This window comes from Canis aureus, chromosome 16 (genome assembly GCF_053574225.1).
Source record: "Canis aureus isolate CA01 chromosome 16, VMU_Caureus_v.1.0, whole genome shotgun sequence".
Taxonomy (NCBI): Eukaryota; Metazoa; Chordata; class Mammalia; order Carnivora; family Canidae; genus Canis; species Canis aureus.
In genome coordinates this window covers 33,632,931-33,648,568 of record NC_135626.1, presented here as the reverse complement: position 1 = coordinate 33,648,568, position 15,638 = coordinate 33,632,931, and the positions used below count along the sequence as shown (strand labels likewise).

The 15,638-nt window shown below is 42.6% G+C and overlaps 1 protein-coding gene across 3 annotated transcripts in view; it reads right to left on the bottom strand.

Moving 5' to 3' along the window:
- The window catches only part of CA10 (carbonic anhydrase 10), a 473,876-nt gene that overhangs the window by 159,694 nt on the left and 298,544 nt on the right, over positions 1 to 15,638 (bottom strand). The window lies entirely within an intron of this gene.

The window sequence follows — 15,638 nt, the reverse complement described above, 5'->3', positions numbered from 1 at the left end:
ATCTGTCCATATGGTGGCTGGGAAGAGTAAAGAGGAAGCGTGTGTGGCATGTGAAGGAGTTATCAAAATTGCCAAGTGGGGCTGCTTTTCCCTGAGCCAGGGGCCAGCAAACAATGACCGGCTTGTTTTTGTAAACGTTTTATTAGAACACAAGCCTTTTTTTTTTTTTTTTTTTTTAATGGATTGTCTGTGGCTGCCTTCATGGCAGAGTTGAGTACTTGAGGCAGAGACCAGGTGGCTTGTAAGCCTAAAATATTTACTATCTGACCTTTCTTTTTTTTAAGACTTTACTTATTGAGACAGAGAGAGAGGCAGAGACAGAATCAGGAACTATTCAGAGAGCCTGACATGGGACTCGATCCAGGGTCTCCAGGATCACACCCTGGGCTGCAGGCGGCGCTAAACCACTGCACCACTGGGGCTGCCCTGCTATCTGACCTTTTAAGAAAAAGTATGCCCGCTTTTGCCCTAGCCCTAAGCCTTGCTTTTCCCTTTTTGGTGGTGGCGGGAAGGGAAAAGATGTGGCTCCTTCTTGTGGATAACAGCCCTGGGGAGATGCTAATCCTTTTCAGACCCAACTGTGAGGTTGGGGTTGGGACACCTGGGGACAAAGAGCATGCCCTGCCACTTAAGGGAACTGCTGGAATTCCAAGCCACCAACAGGCAGCCCCTTTGGCACATGCTTGAACTGGTCAAGACACTGATGCTTCCCTGGGGTTGTTTCCTTCAGTCAGGTGGACAGACAGTCTCATATCTGGAGGACACGCACAGGGCAGAGAACCAAGGGCATTTTGTTCTATATCCTTCCAGTGGTATTACTCTTTCTACCTAAACTGTGAAGATATTATCACACCTAGTTTACAGATGAGGAAACTGAATCATGATGGGCTAAGAGAGTGTGTGAAGGAGGCTACCATATTAGGGACAAGTGCCTTCAATTATCATGCACTTTTCTTAAAACTCCACCACTAGGAAGCAGGTTTTGCAGTGCTAGTCACAGGATTTGCTCAAGATGGTATAATTAGTAGGTGGCAGAGCTAGCATTTTAATTTAGTTTGGTTTCATGGCCACCACTGCATATAGCGCTCAACACTCCTTCATTTTGCTGCCAACTAGCATCAGTGTCAAAGAACCTCTGTGCAGTGTACATGGTTACTGAGTAAAGCTGGGACAGTGCTTCTGCCGTAATCCAGTCCAGAATGGTCTTTCAAATGACACAAAGTCAACTCTTGTTTGTCCTCTGCTGTTGAATTGCTCTGTGGCCCTGAGTCAGTCATTTAACCTCTTTGAGCCTTGGTTTATTCAACTGTCAAAACAGAATTTTAATCTTTATCCTTTCTCACTGGGTAATTTAAGCAGTCATTCAAAGAGAAAAAAAAAAAGGAAAGCAATTAGTTGAGTAGATTTTTCTTTTTTTAGTTTCAGCACTGAAAAAAAGAATTTTTCTTTGAAAGACTCATAAAACTGACAGCTGCCAAAATTAGCATCTGGCTCTTTTCCTTTGATTGAATGAAATACGTCTTATTTGATTCCATTATTTTGGCACATTGTAGAATGATACAATTCCAGAGCAAGAAGGAAGTTTAAGAGATTTTCCTAAGCCAGCTTTTAGGTTAGCAGTTGAGGAAACAGGGGGCCCAGGAGGGAAAGTGATTTGCTTTGGGTGCCCCCAGAATGTGTGAGCTGAGGCTGAGGCTAGGACTCTAGTCTGTGATTTCCAAGGGCTGTGTTCTCCTCATTAGTTTATTGCATCTTGAAGGATGGGCCTGTTCCAGGTGCTCCAGTTCATGACGATGGTTCTTGAAGCACAGAAGTCACAATTGATGTGTCCCTTTCTTTGGAGGTAGGTGTGTGTGCACTATTAAATCCACTAGCTCTGGCTTAAAGATCCAGGTGTGAATGGTGCCTCTGCTACCGACAGATGCTGAGAGGGTGGGCTCATTCCTTACTCTTTCTGCAGAGTCTTTGTCTTCTTGCCGGTTAAATCGGGAGTACGCTAGTACCTACCTCTTAGATGCTGAGAGGTTGAATAGGATGATGTAGATAAAGCACAGATCATAAAGTCCCTGGCATATAGACAGACTTGATAAATGCTAGCTGTGCTACATACATTGTTCTAGCAGCTAAGGTAAGGATCCTACATCAAGTACTAACTAGCACAATCCACTCACAGGGCAGGAATAGAGGGTGTCACATACTACCCCAAGGTCTGAAAAAAAAGATGCTTAGAAATAAGGCATTAGTAGCCATGGCTATTTGCCCAGTTTTATGATTGAGAAAAACTGCATGCTAGAAAAATCCCCGTGAGTTGAGGTCTCTTCTTTGAAATTCACGACATGCGAGTTTATTAAATATATATTTATTTCCTGTTCTGCTATCAATGAGTAGGAGTACTGAGGAAATCACTCATAAACAACTTAAATCTTCTGAGTTACATCTCCTGCAAGAGCTTTCCTGGCAGCAAATAGTTGGTCCTCAGCATCTGATCTCATTTGTACATGGGGCCTCCACAGTGGCAGCCTCCTTCCTGGCTGCAGAGCTGGGGTTCGGCACTCAGTGGCTCCAGGGATCCAGGGCACTGCAAACCCGAAAACCCACATTAACTGTGAAAAGTATTTAAGCATTAAGCTTTGATGAGCTTGATGCCCAGGAACTAGGTCTTTCAGCCACTGATGGAGGTCACAGGCTCTCGGGTTTATAGACAACCCAGCTCTCAGTGGAGTCTGAGGCGGTGGGAGCTGTTTGGGGCTAATTAGCCTCATTAAGAAACCCTTGATGAGCTAATGGAATCGAAATGTAGTCACAATCTGAAGTCACTTAGCTGATTTGCAAAAATCAAAAATAAAGTAACTTTCTGGCAGTTTCCCAAGGCCTCAAAGTACCGTATTTGTATTTACCTCTGGGAGGATGTAGTACAGGTGAAGTCTTTCTTCTTAGCTTATCCAGAGCCTGGAGACCCAAGGGGCTCCTGGTCCCCTTCTGTACTTCTTTTCTTTGGTTGAGAGTTCCAGCAGAGTTTCTTATCTGCTCTTGGTATCTGAATCCAAATCCCGGAGCTCTGCTCAAATCCAACTCCCTATCTGAAGTGTGTGCTTTCTGTCTCCCTTGTTCTCTGTCTTTGATGATTTACTCTATCCTGGTTTATCCTCTGCATTTCTCATTTAGTCATTATACGGACCATATGACATGGTCAGTACCATCATTTCTGTTCTATAAAGGAGACTCAGAGAGGTTAAGGGACTTTTCCCAAGTCTTAAAGCTAGTAAGTGGCAGATGCAGAATTTAACCCTCAAAGTCTGACTCCAGAACCTGAACCTACCCCCTGCCCATGTAAGACTTCCTTCAACTGTGAGCACTTAGAATGCTCTCAGTCTGCATCCACACAATTTCTCACTTCCAACATGTTCTTGTCTTGTGCATGAATACTGGGCCTCTGTGGCACACAGTAAGCATTCAGGGAATATTTGCTGCATGACTCCATGGGTTATAAACTTCTTGAAAGTAATGATTTTGTTTTATATAGCTGGGGCCCCTCCCCCGCAAGTTCCTTGCAGTATGTTGAGCTCATAGTTTGAAGCTCTTCCTTCCATATTTCTGGAACATCAGATAGTCTCATTTACTGGGCAAGTTCTTTCTCCTATCTAGATGAAATCTCTGACACAGCAATTTAAACTCATTTCCTTTAGCCTGAGCCATGCTTGAAAATGTCCATCTGCACCTGAAGACTACCAAACACTGAGCTGCTGTAATAGGAGAGAAAAGCATAGAGTTTAGAGTCCTAAGACCTAAGTTTGAATCCCATTCTGTAGCCGATGAATGGTGCCTTTGGCCATTGGCTCCAAATTCTTGAGTCTCCATTCTCAATTTTTCTTGATCACCAAACCACCTCATAGAGCTGACGTGGGCATTAAATTGGAAAATATACATTGCATCAATCTTTACATTATTATTCTTACTGACCACAAACTGGCAGTGGAAAAATTGAGTTCTGGTTCCTTCTGGAGAGCAAAATCAGCAGAAATCTTGAGGATGACTTTCCCCAAACTACAGAGGAGAGGGGCTATGGATGCTTAATTCCATCTACAATTCTCTATTCAAGTATTTATTATGCTCTTACTGCACAGCAGGCATTGGGTGCTAAATGCTGGATATTCAGATGCTAGATGCCAGATGTGCAAAGTCATGTGAGGCAGAGCTCATAGTGCCTGTAGTCTGAACGAAACAGAGATAGGTGAATCCCCAAGCACCATGCAGCTGGTCAAGTTCAATGAAACAGGTGTAAGGAGGGAGAACCAGTGGATCACAAATATCTACTAAACCTTGGAATCATCCTTTATTTTTCCATTTCTCTTACATTCCATGGCACATCTCCCAGCAAGTCCTGTCAGCTCTGCCCTCAAAATACACCATGAATATGACCACTTCTCACCCAAAACTTTCATTCTTGACCATCCTATCTATAATAGCACCTATACTCTCCCATTTTCACTACCCTCTTGTTTACTCTGTCTTCAGATATGTGCAGCACATATAGTTGCTTAGGTGTTTATTGCCCTCTTTCTCATAGAATGGAAGCTCCATGATGGTTTGTTTGGTTCACTCATGTATTCCTACTACATAGGACAATGCCTGGCATGTCCTATGCCTGGCATGTTCTATGGTGCCATGTACCAATGCATGGTAGGTATTCAATAAATTTAAATAGAATGTAAAAGGTGGTGCACCAGAAACACAGAGAAAGGGCATATCATGGGACTTGGTAGGGCAGAGGAAGGGCTCATGAATCCCTTTAGAGGAAGGTGATACTTGCTTTGAGATTTGAAGAACTGAAAGGTATTAGCTAGATAGAAAAGGGGTGTGTGTGTTTGATAGAGGGTCCGAATACTACATGCAAAGACCCAAAGATCATGATGCATTTGGGGAACTTTAAGTTGTCCTAGATGGAGTGATGTCCAGAATCCATCTACAAGGATCTCAGGAGGAGATTCAGCCTTTTACCCATTATTTTCTTTTCTCCCTAATAATTCACTGCAGGTTTAATGAACTGAGATATTTTTAAAGCCTTTTTCCAAGCTCTGCTTTTTCCAACCTGGGCAATATTTTATTTTCTTTATTTTTGTTTTCCTTTTTTGTTGTTGTTTTGCTTCCCTTAGTTTTTAAGAGGCATAAAATATCCAGATGAAGAAAAGAAAACTTTCATTTCTTTCTTTACATGCTGCTTTGTTGGAACTCAAACACCATGAAATGAATTGGTGAAATGCCAGGACAGTCACATCCAGAGTGCTGGCAGAGGACCATGTGGGCCAGGCCAGGCTGGATCAGCCGACCCACAGGAAGCCATAGAAGGGTGGAGTCCTGAGCACAGCACAGCTCCTCCAGCTCTAGCCAAGGACAACTGCTTTGCCAATGTTTTCTGCCCATGGTTGGATGCTGCTTGGAAAATGAACCATATTCACTTTGGAATACCAATTACTGTGGGGCTGTTTTCCAGTTCAGCTCATCTTTTTACTTCCTCAGCACATGTGATCTTTCTCCTCTGTTCTTTCTGCAAAGAATAGGATGAAGCCCAAGCATCCTCATGATGGAGGGAAAATGGGGTGAAGCCTTTTTTCAGATAATTGCATTTTCTGGGTCTCAGAGCCAGAGGCCTCCATGCTCCTGGAGTTGAACCAAGTGATGGAGAACAGCTGTTAACACTGCAATGCTCTATCTGTGCTCCTAGTGATAGAATTATCCAGAATCCTGGAGTTTCAGCTTCAAAAATGGCAGTACACCCATATCTATTGATCCAACCTCCCTTTCCGAACTTATCTCTCCCTATGCAAGCAAGATAAACAACAACCACTTATTAAGGCACTAAGATGTGCCTAGCATTGTCCTGCACACTGGAGATTATGACCTCCTTTATATTTCTCCATAACCCTTCCCTAAGCTAGGGCCACCACTTCCCCACCACCCCCTGATGCCATCATGCTCAGTCAGCCCGTCTTGTCTGACTGCCCTTCTAAACACTTTTCATAACTCTACTGCATGAGATAACGTATTTACTTTTTTTGAGCATTACTCTCCCAAATGAAAATGAAAATGAAAATGAAACAAGAACAGAGACTTTGTTTTGTTTTGATAACTGCTATATTCCCTATGTCTCAGGCACATAATAGGTGCTCAACAAATATTTGTTGGTGGGTGAATGAATAAACCTGTGAGTTAGGTTTCATTACTCTTTTGTTGAGGAAGAGACCAAGCATTTAAAAGGGAAATAAGGGGTGCGTGGGTGGCTCAGTCACTTAAGCGTCTGCTTTCGGCTCAGGTCACGATCCCAGGGTCCTGGGATCGAGCCTCACATGGGGCTTCCTGCTCAGTGGGGAGTCTCCTTCTCCCTCTCCTTCTGCTACTTCTCCAGTTTGTGCTCACTCCCTCTCTCTCTCTCTCAAATGAATAAATAAAATATTTAAATAAATAAATAAAATAAATAAATAGGAAATAAATGGCCCAAGATAATATACTCAGGATCAAGCTGAGGGGAAAGCTAGGCTAGCATTTGATCCCAGGCCCTCTAATCTCAAAGATATCTCTTTAATATATTTCTTCATGCCCCCTATCGTCTAATGGGGCTAGGATTAGGGGCAAGTGAGGCACTCATCTCAGTGCAAAATTTAAGGGGGTACCAAAAAAATTGCATAATCAAAATAAATAATATTTTAATGCATACTTTAAAAAAATTTAATTCCCTAAAACAAATCTTCAAAATTATAAAGGAAAAAAAGGATCAGTATTACTGATTCTTTCTGTTGCCTTGGCCTCCAGTGTAGTTCAATAGTGATATGTCTTTGTTTAGAATTTTGATATTATCCTGACCCCTGCCCTGTGTTTAAGTCAGCTATGTGTTGAGGCTCTTATTCTGCAGGCATTTCCTCTCTCCAGGCCTCTCTACACATGTTCTTGGACTTTGGGATAATTGCCTCTTAAACCATTTGCACTTCTGTGTGTTTTATAGATCTCACTATGCCACGGTGGATGGTCACATACCACTGTGTGACATCTCTCATGCATACTGCTCAGGGGCTTGGGCTGCACACATTCTGACTTCCTCACTTTGCTAACCAGTGGCCATTAATAAGGATGACATTGGCATTGATCACCAACTACTAGCTCAGTTTGTCACAATCGCGGTCCATATTGCCATGTTGTTCAATTATTGGACTGTTTTGTTGCATTTCCCTTATAGTTCTGTGAACGACTGGAAAGCAGAAAAATGAAAGAGCTGAATCTAGTGAGTAGAAGCATAAATCTTGTAATCTAATCTAATTGAAATAAAAATGGAAATCATTAGGCATGCCAAAAGCAATGCTTCCTGAACTTCAATCAGAGGCTTGTGGCAATTGCTGTTGAGTGTGTCCACATGTGGGAGAAAAGAACAGGATTAGACAGTATGTAAAGAAAGATATATTATCAAAAATTGAGTCAAAAGGTGAGATTTCATCAAGTTGTGATGCTTCCCCCTACCCCTGATATCATTATACAGTTGACCCTTGAACAATGCAGGGGTTAGGGGCACAGTCAAAAATCCATATATAACTTTTGACTCTCCCAAAGCCTAACTACTACAGCCTACCACCAACTGGAAGCTTTGCCAATAACATAAACAGTCAATGTGTATTCTGTATGTTATACGTATTATCTATCATGTTCTGACAATAAATTAAGCTAGAGAAAAGAAAATGTTATAAAGAAAATCATAAAGAAAAGAAAAAAAACATTTACAGTATTACTGCATTTATTGAAAAAATCCATATTAAGTGGACTCACGCAGTTAAAATCTGTGTTGTTCAAGGGTGAACTGCAATTGTAAATCCAGAATGTACTCTGTGTCAGGCACATTGCATGTATTAATTCATGTAATCCTAACAATCCTAGGAGGTAAGTGTTAATATTATGTATTTTATTTTATGTTTATCTATTACAGATGAGGAGACTGAGGCACAGAAAGACTAAGTACTGTCAGAGTCAGAAGTTGAACCCAAGTAGACTGGCTCCAGAATTCTAGCTTTTAGGATTTTCAAACCTCATACATAACATGTAGATGTATTGGACTTCATGTATTTTACCTTTGCACATATATTTTTATTCTCAATTCCATAAGGACTACATATAGAAATAGTGTCCTGCCCATAGCTCTCTCTTACTTTTGCTGGCCCTAATCCTTGCCCCTTTCCAGGGCTGGAGTGAAAAGCTACCTTTCCATGTTGCATTCTCTGCCAAGCTAAAAGTAGTCTATCCTTCCAGAATGCCCCATAGAACTTTTAGTTTTTCATCTCTCAAAGTTCTTTACTATTCTCTTACTCCACACATGTGTGATCTCTCTTAATTATGTGGATTTTATCTTTACATTGTGCAAAATGAAGCAATGAAGGAGGAACAGAAGAATGGGATCTACCCAGTAGAAATGGCCTCAGTTCTTCAAATCTAGAGATTTCCCTGGATTTTCCATGACCTCTCTACACAGTGGATGGAAACCATAAAAAACTACACAATTATGTAGGAAGTAAAGGGTACAAACTGCTGAAAAGTATAGCAGCCTATGACTAATAATAACATCCTTTCATGGAGATGACCCTTCTGGGACACTATCAGTAAAGCATGTCACTGACATGGTGGAATTAGCACTAGGTTGGTTCCAGAAAATTCCACCTTCAAGTCCCAACCAGGCTTTTGAAGTTTAGATGTGGGGATGGCAGGTTCATCATGCATAAAATATGGATAATTGCCCCTCCTCCATGTTCCTCATGGAGTTGTTGTGACAGCAAATGAAAGAAGATATGAAAGGACCCCATAAGCTCTAAAGCAATGAGGAGTTTAGGCAGTGATCCTAGTGATAATGAATCATCCTCAATCCATTTTCCACACATCCTTCAAAGCCACTTTTGTGTGCAACACTTGTGTGTTACCACTAGGTCCTGCCTTCAACCTTCCCACCTATCATTGCTCTAGAAGGCTGGCCCTATGGTTATCACTGGCTCCTTTGCTCTCTGGCTTCTATTTGAGTTTGGCCAATGCGAGACCCTGGCAGGAGATTTGAGCAAGGAAGGAGCAAAAGGCCAGGGTATTTATTCCATTCACCTGGATATCCTCTTATGGCAGCCCTCTCTCCCTGGCCATCTCCTTCATTCATCTCTTTAGGTCTTATGATAGCCAGTGCTTAACAATGCACCCTCCCAGTGGTTTCTCTCCCCCCCGCCAAAAATATATATGTATATACACCGACCTTCTACCAAACCCTCCTCCACTTATCCTGATTTGTGTTATTGTTCCCTACTGAGACCCTCATTGATTCACTCACTCAAGGTCCTACACTTTCTTTGTGGGATAAGGAGAGAGCTTATCCACCTTGCTCTGAACTCAGAGATCTCATTTTTGGTTTAAACTCAATTTATGCCAAAGCAAGTAACATGGTATATTCAATCTAATGGATGTTAGGAAGTGACATTTGAAAAATTTCATGTTCTGATATCCTTGGGAGACACAGGTTGAACAGATGGCATAACCACCACTCCTCCTTTTTCATCAGTGAGACCTTTTAGAGCATTTATTTTTATTTTATTTTTTATTTTTTAAATTTATTTATGATAGTCACAGAGAGAAAGAGAGAGAGAGGCAGAGACATAGGCAGAGGGAGAAGCAGGCTCCATGCACTGGGAGCCCGATGTGGGATTCGATCCCGGGTCTCCAGGATTGTGCCCTGGGCCAAAGGCAGGCGCCAAACCGCTGCGCCACCCAGGGATCCCCTTTTAGAGCATTTAATTTGCTTTTATGTATATTATATACCAGTAGGAGGGAAGACACACACACACACACACACACACACACACACACAAACACACACAATGTAATTGTAAGAAGCCATTGACTATAAAATATATTACTATTTCGGAGATATTACAAACTGAAAAAGAAAAAGATGCTAGTCTTAGAATTGATGGAATACAAGAGTAGGCCTATCTTCCAGATCTTATGCTTGAGGAAGCAATTTTGGTAGAAAATCTCACCAGAATAGAGCTCTAAGGGATATATTTTGGCAAAGTCTAGCCCTTGCCTTATACTCACCAACAACATATATAGCACCTGTGCATTTCTTTTATTATTGCAATGCTGTTTAGCTATAAATTGATTACTGATCTCCTGCTGGCAGGTAATCACTATTAATTCCATGTCTAGACATAGAGATAACATCTTCTGGGCTTTGGAGATACTTGGTGTTTTCAGGGTTCTGTGTGGAGGTGGGCTAGCTGTTTGCCAGATGGGGTTCGGTTTCTTCCCAAGCACACAGCCCACTGCCCTTCTTCAGCCTTCCTCCCAGTGAGGTGTAGCCACAGGAGTTCTGGCTGACAGACAGCATTCATGAATAATGTGTGCCACTGTCAAGCTTGGCCCATACAACTCTCCCCTTCATGCTCTCTCTTCCCATCTGCTGGTGGGCTAACGATCCCAGAGGCATAGCAGGAGCCATGAGTTAAGGATGGCAGACATCAGAAGGCTACATCTTGGGATGCCTGGGTGGCTTAGTGGTTTGGTGCATGCCTTTGGCCCAGGGCGTGATCCTGGGATCCCAGAATCGAGTCCCACATTAGGCTCTCTGCATGGAGCCTGCTTCTCCCTCCACCTATGTCTCTGCCTCTGTGTGTGTGTGTGTGTCTCATGAATAAATAAATAAAATCTTAAAAAAAAAAAAAGGCTGCATCTCTGGAAACATGAGCTCCCCCTACATCCATCTTTCCATCATTGCTGTTGGGACTCTGAGTAAGCAAGAAATACATTTCTATTGTACACTTCACCTGTGGGCTTCATCTGTTACTGAGGCTGGTATTGTACAAACTAACATAGACTCCTCGTGACCACAGAGTGGCTGGGGTTAGGAATGGGCTTGTGGCTGCAGACGGCACACAGCCTTGGCCTCCAAACTCAGAACATCCTTCTTCCTCCAGCCACCTTCTCTTTGAAGTCTTCCTTGTGTCCAGCTACTGGCTGCTCCCTTCCCATTCTTCCTACTCCTTGGGGCAGAACTTTACTAAAGTACTTTTTTTAAAAAGATTTTATTTATTTATGAGAGAGACAGTGTACACACAAGCAGGAGGAGCAGCAGGCAGAAGGAGAGGGAGAAACAGGCTCCCTGCAGCACAGGAGCCTGATGTGGTGCTTGACCCCAAAACCCTAAGATCATGACCCGAGCTGAAGGCAGATGCTTAACAGACTGGGCTACCTAGGTGTCTCACTAACGTGCTTATTAAGTTGCATTTCATCTCTGTGTGCATGTTTGTCTCCATCATTTCATTACAAATTCCATGAGGTCAGGAACCTTGATGTATCTATGTCCCCATTCTAAGTACCCTACATAGGGGGTGCACTGGGTGCATACTTAAAAAAATACATTTTATTGAATGAATGAGTTACTAGGACTTTGGATGGTCCAATAGGGCATCTTGGGACTTTCCCCATATATTTAGAGTACCTCCAAGTACTGCCACCATTCAAACAAATATAGTTTGTAGTAATAAAACTAAATATAGTTTTAGTAATAAAACTAACCCAATATTCTCCAAGAGGAGTCAGAGTTTGGAGAAAAGCAGACATTCAAAGCAAAAGTGTCTTTCACCTACAATCTTTTCAGAAGGGCTGTTCCATTGTTAAATATATTTTGATCACAAGACAAAATGGGTCTTCCAAAGGCGTATTGTTGGTCATCATTTATACCAGACTTCCGCAGTTAAAAACAGAGCTCCCCTATGACCCAGCAATTGCACTACTGGGTATTTACCCCAAAGATATAGATGCAGTGAAATGAAGGGACATTTGCACCCCAACGTTCATAGCAGCAATGTCTACAAAAGCCAAACTGTGGAAGGAGCCGAGATGTCCTTCGACAGATGAATGGATAAAGAAAATATATATATATGTGTATATATATATATATATATAACTCAATATAACTCATCCATCAAAAAGAATGAATACCTACCATTTGCTTCGATGTGGATGGAACTGGAGGGTATTATGCTGAATGACATAAGTCAGTTGGAGAAAGACAATTATCAAATGGTTTCAGTCATATATGGAATATAAGAAATAGTGAAAGGGATCATAAGGGAAGGAGGGGAAACTGAGTGGGGAAAAATTAGAGAGGAAGACAAACCATGAGAGACTCCTGACTCTGGGAAACAGAAGGCTGCAGAAGGAGAGGAGGGCAGGGGGATGTGGTAACTGGGTGATGGGGATTAGGAGGGCATGTGATGTGATGAGCACCGGGTTTTATACTATATGTTGGCAAACTGAATTAAAAAAAACAAAACCTGGAGTTCTGCACACCATCCAGTTGTATGACATTGAGTGGAAAACTTTTTTGCCTCCTTTTGTTCATTTGTAGTATGGGAATCATCACAATTAGTGCATAGTTCTTATGGAGTGAATGTATATGAAGTGCATCAAAGAGTGCATAGCACACAGTAAGCACTCCCTAAATGTCAGCTGTTTTTTATTATTTCACAGGCAAGCAGTTCTAATTTCCTGATTTCGTTAAGATGTCTAATTCTCACCTATGTTAGGAAACTGTGGCCTGTAAGTCAGGTCCAGCCCACAGCCTGTATCTGTGTGGCCTTGCAAGGTAAGAATGGTTGTTATAAGTTATAAAGCAAAACCAAAGAAAAATAAAACCAAATACGTGATGGGACATATGAGCCTGGCAAGGCTTAAAATATTTATTTTCTGCCTCTTTGCTGATCTCTGCTTTAGAGCAATCACTGTTTACTTATGAGAACGAAAGGGTTAGCTTTTCTTGAGAGTGACCAAGGTAGAGTGGAGAGTAGCCTGGGGACTGCACTCAAACCCTCAGCCCTTTCACTTAGACACATTATGTAACTGCCAAGCCACTTTCCTCACTGTGATATGCAAAATTTAATTTTGTCCCTGTAAACAGGAGTGGGTGGGTGGTCATGGCTACTTCAAGGGCTATTTTAAGAATTTAACATTAGAAGGTATGTCTAGATGCCCTGTCTAGGGCCTCACCCAGACAAGGGGATCAGTGGCTGTGTTTTCTTTCCCCTTCACATTAGTGCTGTTCTACTGGACCTGGAATCCCACGATTCTTTTTATTGAGAAAAACTATGGATTCAGAGCACAGTATGAGCGCTGTGCACATAGCCATAGGGAAGCTTACAGGAGACTGCAGAAGCCCCACTTTATAATCCTGATGTTATAGGACCAAGGAGGGCAGTGGAGTCCTGATCACACAGCCCCACGAGTCCCCTTTCAAGAACTGATCTCCGGCTTTTCTTGGTTCTTCTTGATTCTCCTGGCACACAGAGTCCTGCTTGAGGGTCTAAGTGATTTTGTAGGAAATGAAGGGTGTAGGCAAGGAGAGCTTCATGTTATTCAAAGACTGCCCCCCTACAGATGCGTTTCGCATCCTCTGAACAGCACATAGCAGCCTCCCTGTGGTTGCCTCCTTTAATTTTTAAAGCATTTGAAATCTTTACCAAGTTCGGCGACTTGTAAACATTGGTAATACACAGGGCCTCACGTCCTGCTCCCATGAAACTCAAGCACTGTGTGCACAGGGCCCAGTGCAGGGGCTGGCTGCGGACAGCAGAGAGGTACTGTGGGGATTTGGTAGGGGTTCGGAGGACTGTGCCTGTGACATCGTGCAAAGACAACTCCACGCAAATAAAGACGGCAGCAAGGAACTGCATTTAAATGCTTTGTGCTAGGGATGCCTGAGTGGCTCAGGGGTTAAGCCTCTGTCTTCACCTCAGGCGTGATCCTGGGGTCCTGGGATTGAGTCCTGCATCAGACTCCCTGTGGGGAACCTGCTTCTCCCTCTGCCTATGTCTCTGCCTCTGTGTCTCTCATGAATAAATAAATAAAGTCTTTAAAAAAATAAATGTTTTGTGCTAATACTTAGGAGAAGGGGTCGCACTGGGGATACATGTGATTGCAAGCCACTGCAATCCCAGGAGAACCACAAGGGGAAAAGGGAGGAGAGGGGGAACTAGCATCTCTTAGGTGCCTACTATGTGCCAGGCTGGCAATTCCACTCTCATAGTGGCCCAGTGAGGCAGTTACAATCATCGTACAAAACTTGGCAAAACTAGAAGCTCTGGTTTAGAGAGGCAAGTGCCTATTTAAGGCCTTGCTCAGATGGAACCAGCTACGTTGATTTCCAAGCCATTGTTTGTTCCGAGAACAGAAGGTGGATTGACAGTCTGCGATGAGGTTCAGGAATGACCCTGATCCAAAGGGTTAGTGTAGGCATAAACAAGTCAAGAGAATACACACGCCTGGTGAGGGTGAGGAGTGTGATCTGGGGTCTCAGAGCAGTCCCTTAATGTCACAAGGCATTAGATTCATGCACAGGAGAACAGGGATGCCTCTGTTCACCTTCTTTCTCTCTTTAAGATGCACTTGATTTAGAAAGACTACTGTGCTTTTTCAGAATTCATTTCTGAGATCAATTCCAGCTTTATAATTCTATGCTTCTATGCTTTGTAGCTCCTGTATCCTTATGCCTGAAAGGTTTATGACCAGCTGGTGCCAGTAAGCAGTAACTCTTGAAAACTTCAGGAACTCCCCTTCCAAAAGACCCACTGTCAGAGAGATCTGGCTTTGTCATATACTTCAGTGGGGCCTGGGCAGGCACTGTCTCCTTTCTCCTTCTTCATCTGTAAAATGGGGATAGGAATTGTGCGGCCTTGTGGATTACTAGGAAGACTGACACTCTGGTTGCACAATTCCTGGCATGTGCTAAACAATAACTATTTTAGAAAGAAGGAGGAGTACTACTGTCAAATGTTCTAACAGTTCTTTCAGGGAGGGTGGCCTGGCAATATGCTCCCATAACCTGATGATTTTAGAATAGAGTTCATTTGATATCAAGTACAAGGTAAAGCGTTCACCATGTTTATGAGTATGTTGTAGGGAAATGTTACACACGTTATTCTCTTAATCTTCATACAACCTCCTTTTTGCAGTTGAAGAATCAGAGACATAAGGATGTTCATGATGGACCCGAAGGTACATCTCCAAATGACAGGGCCAGAATTACTCATCCAGGTTAGCATGTGCTTCTTACATCCTACCTTGGCATCTGGAAGCTGACCATGAAAGTCTGTAGCAAATTTCTTGAAAACCATTGAAGGCTAATGTGGAGAAAACTCAGGAGCATTATGCTGGTTGTCTTTAAATACCAGTCTGGCTTGTGGAACTGCGATTTCATTTATATTTTAAGCTCCAGAGATTAAAGACAAGGATCATATTACAGGAGAGAAGGTTTTTTTGTTTGTTTGTTTTTGTTTTTTTAAAGATTTATTTATTTATTTGAGAGAGAGACAGACAGACGGTTGGGGGAGGGGCAGAGAGAGGGAGAGAGAGAGAGAGAGAGAGAATCCTTATGCAGATTCTCTGCTGAGCATGGATGCAGGGCTCAATCCCAGGAACTCAAGATCATGTCCTGAGCCAAAACCAAGAGTCAGATGCTTAACCAACTGGGCCACCCAGGCACCTCATTGGAGAGAAGTTTTGAACAACAGAAGGAAGAACATGAAATATGAACTAAGCAACAGAAGAATGAGTGACACTGGTAAGAAGTGAGT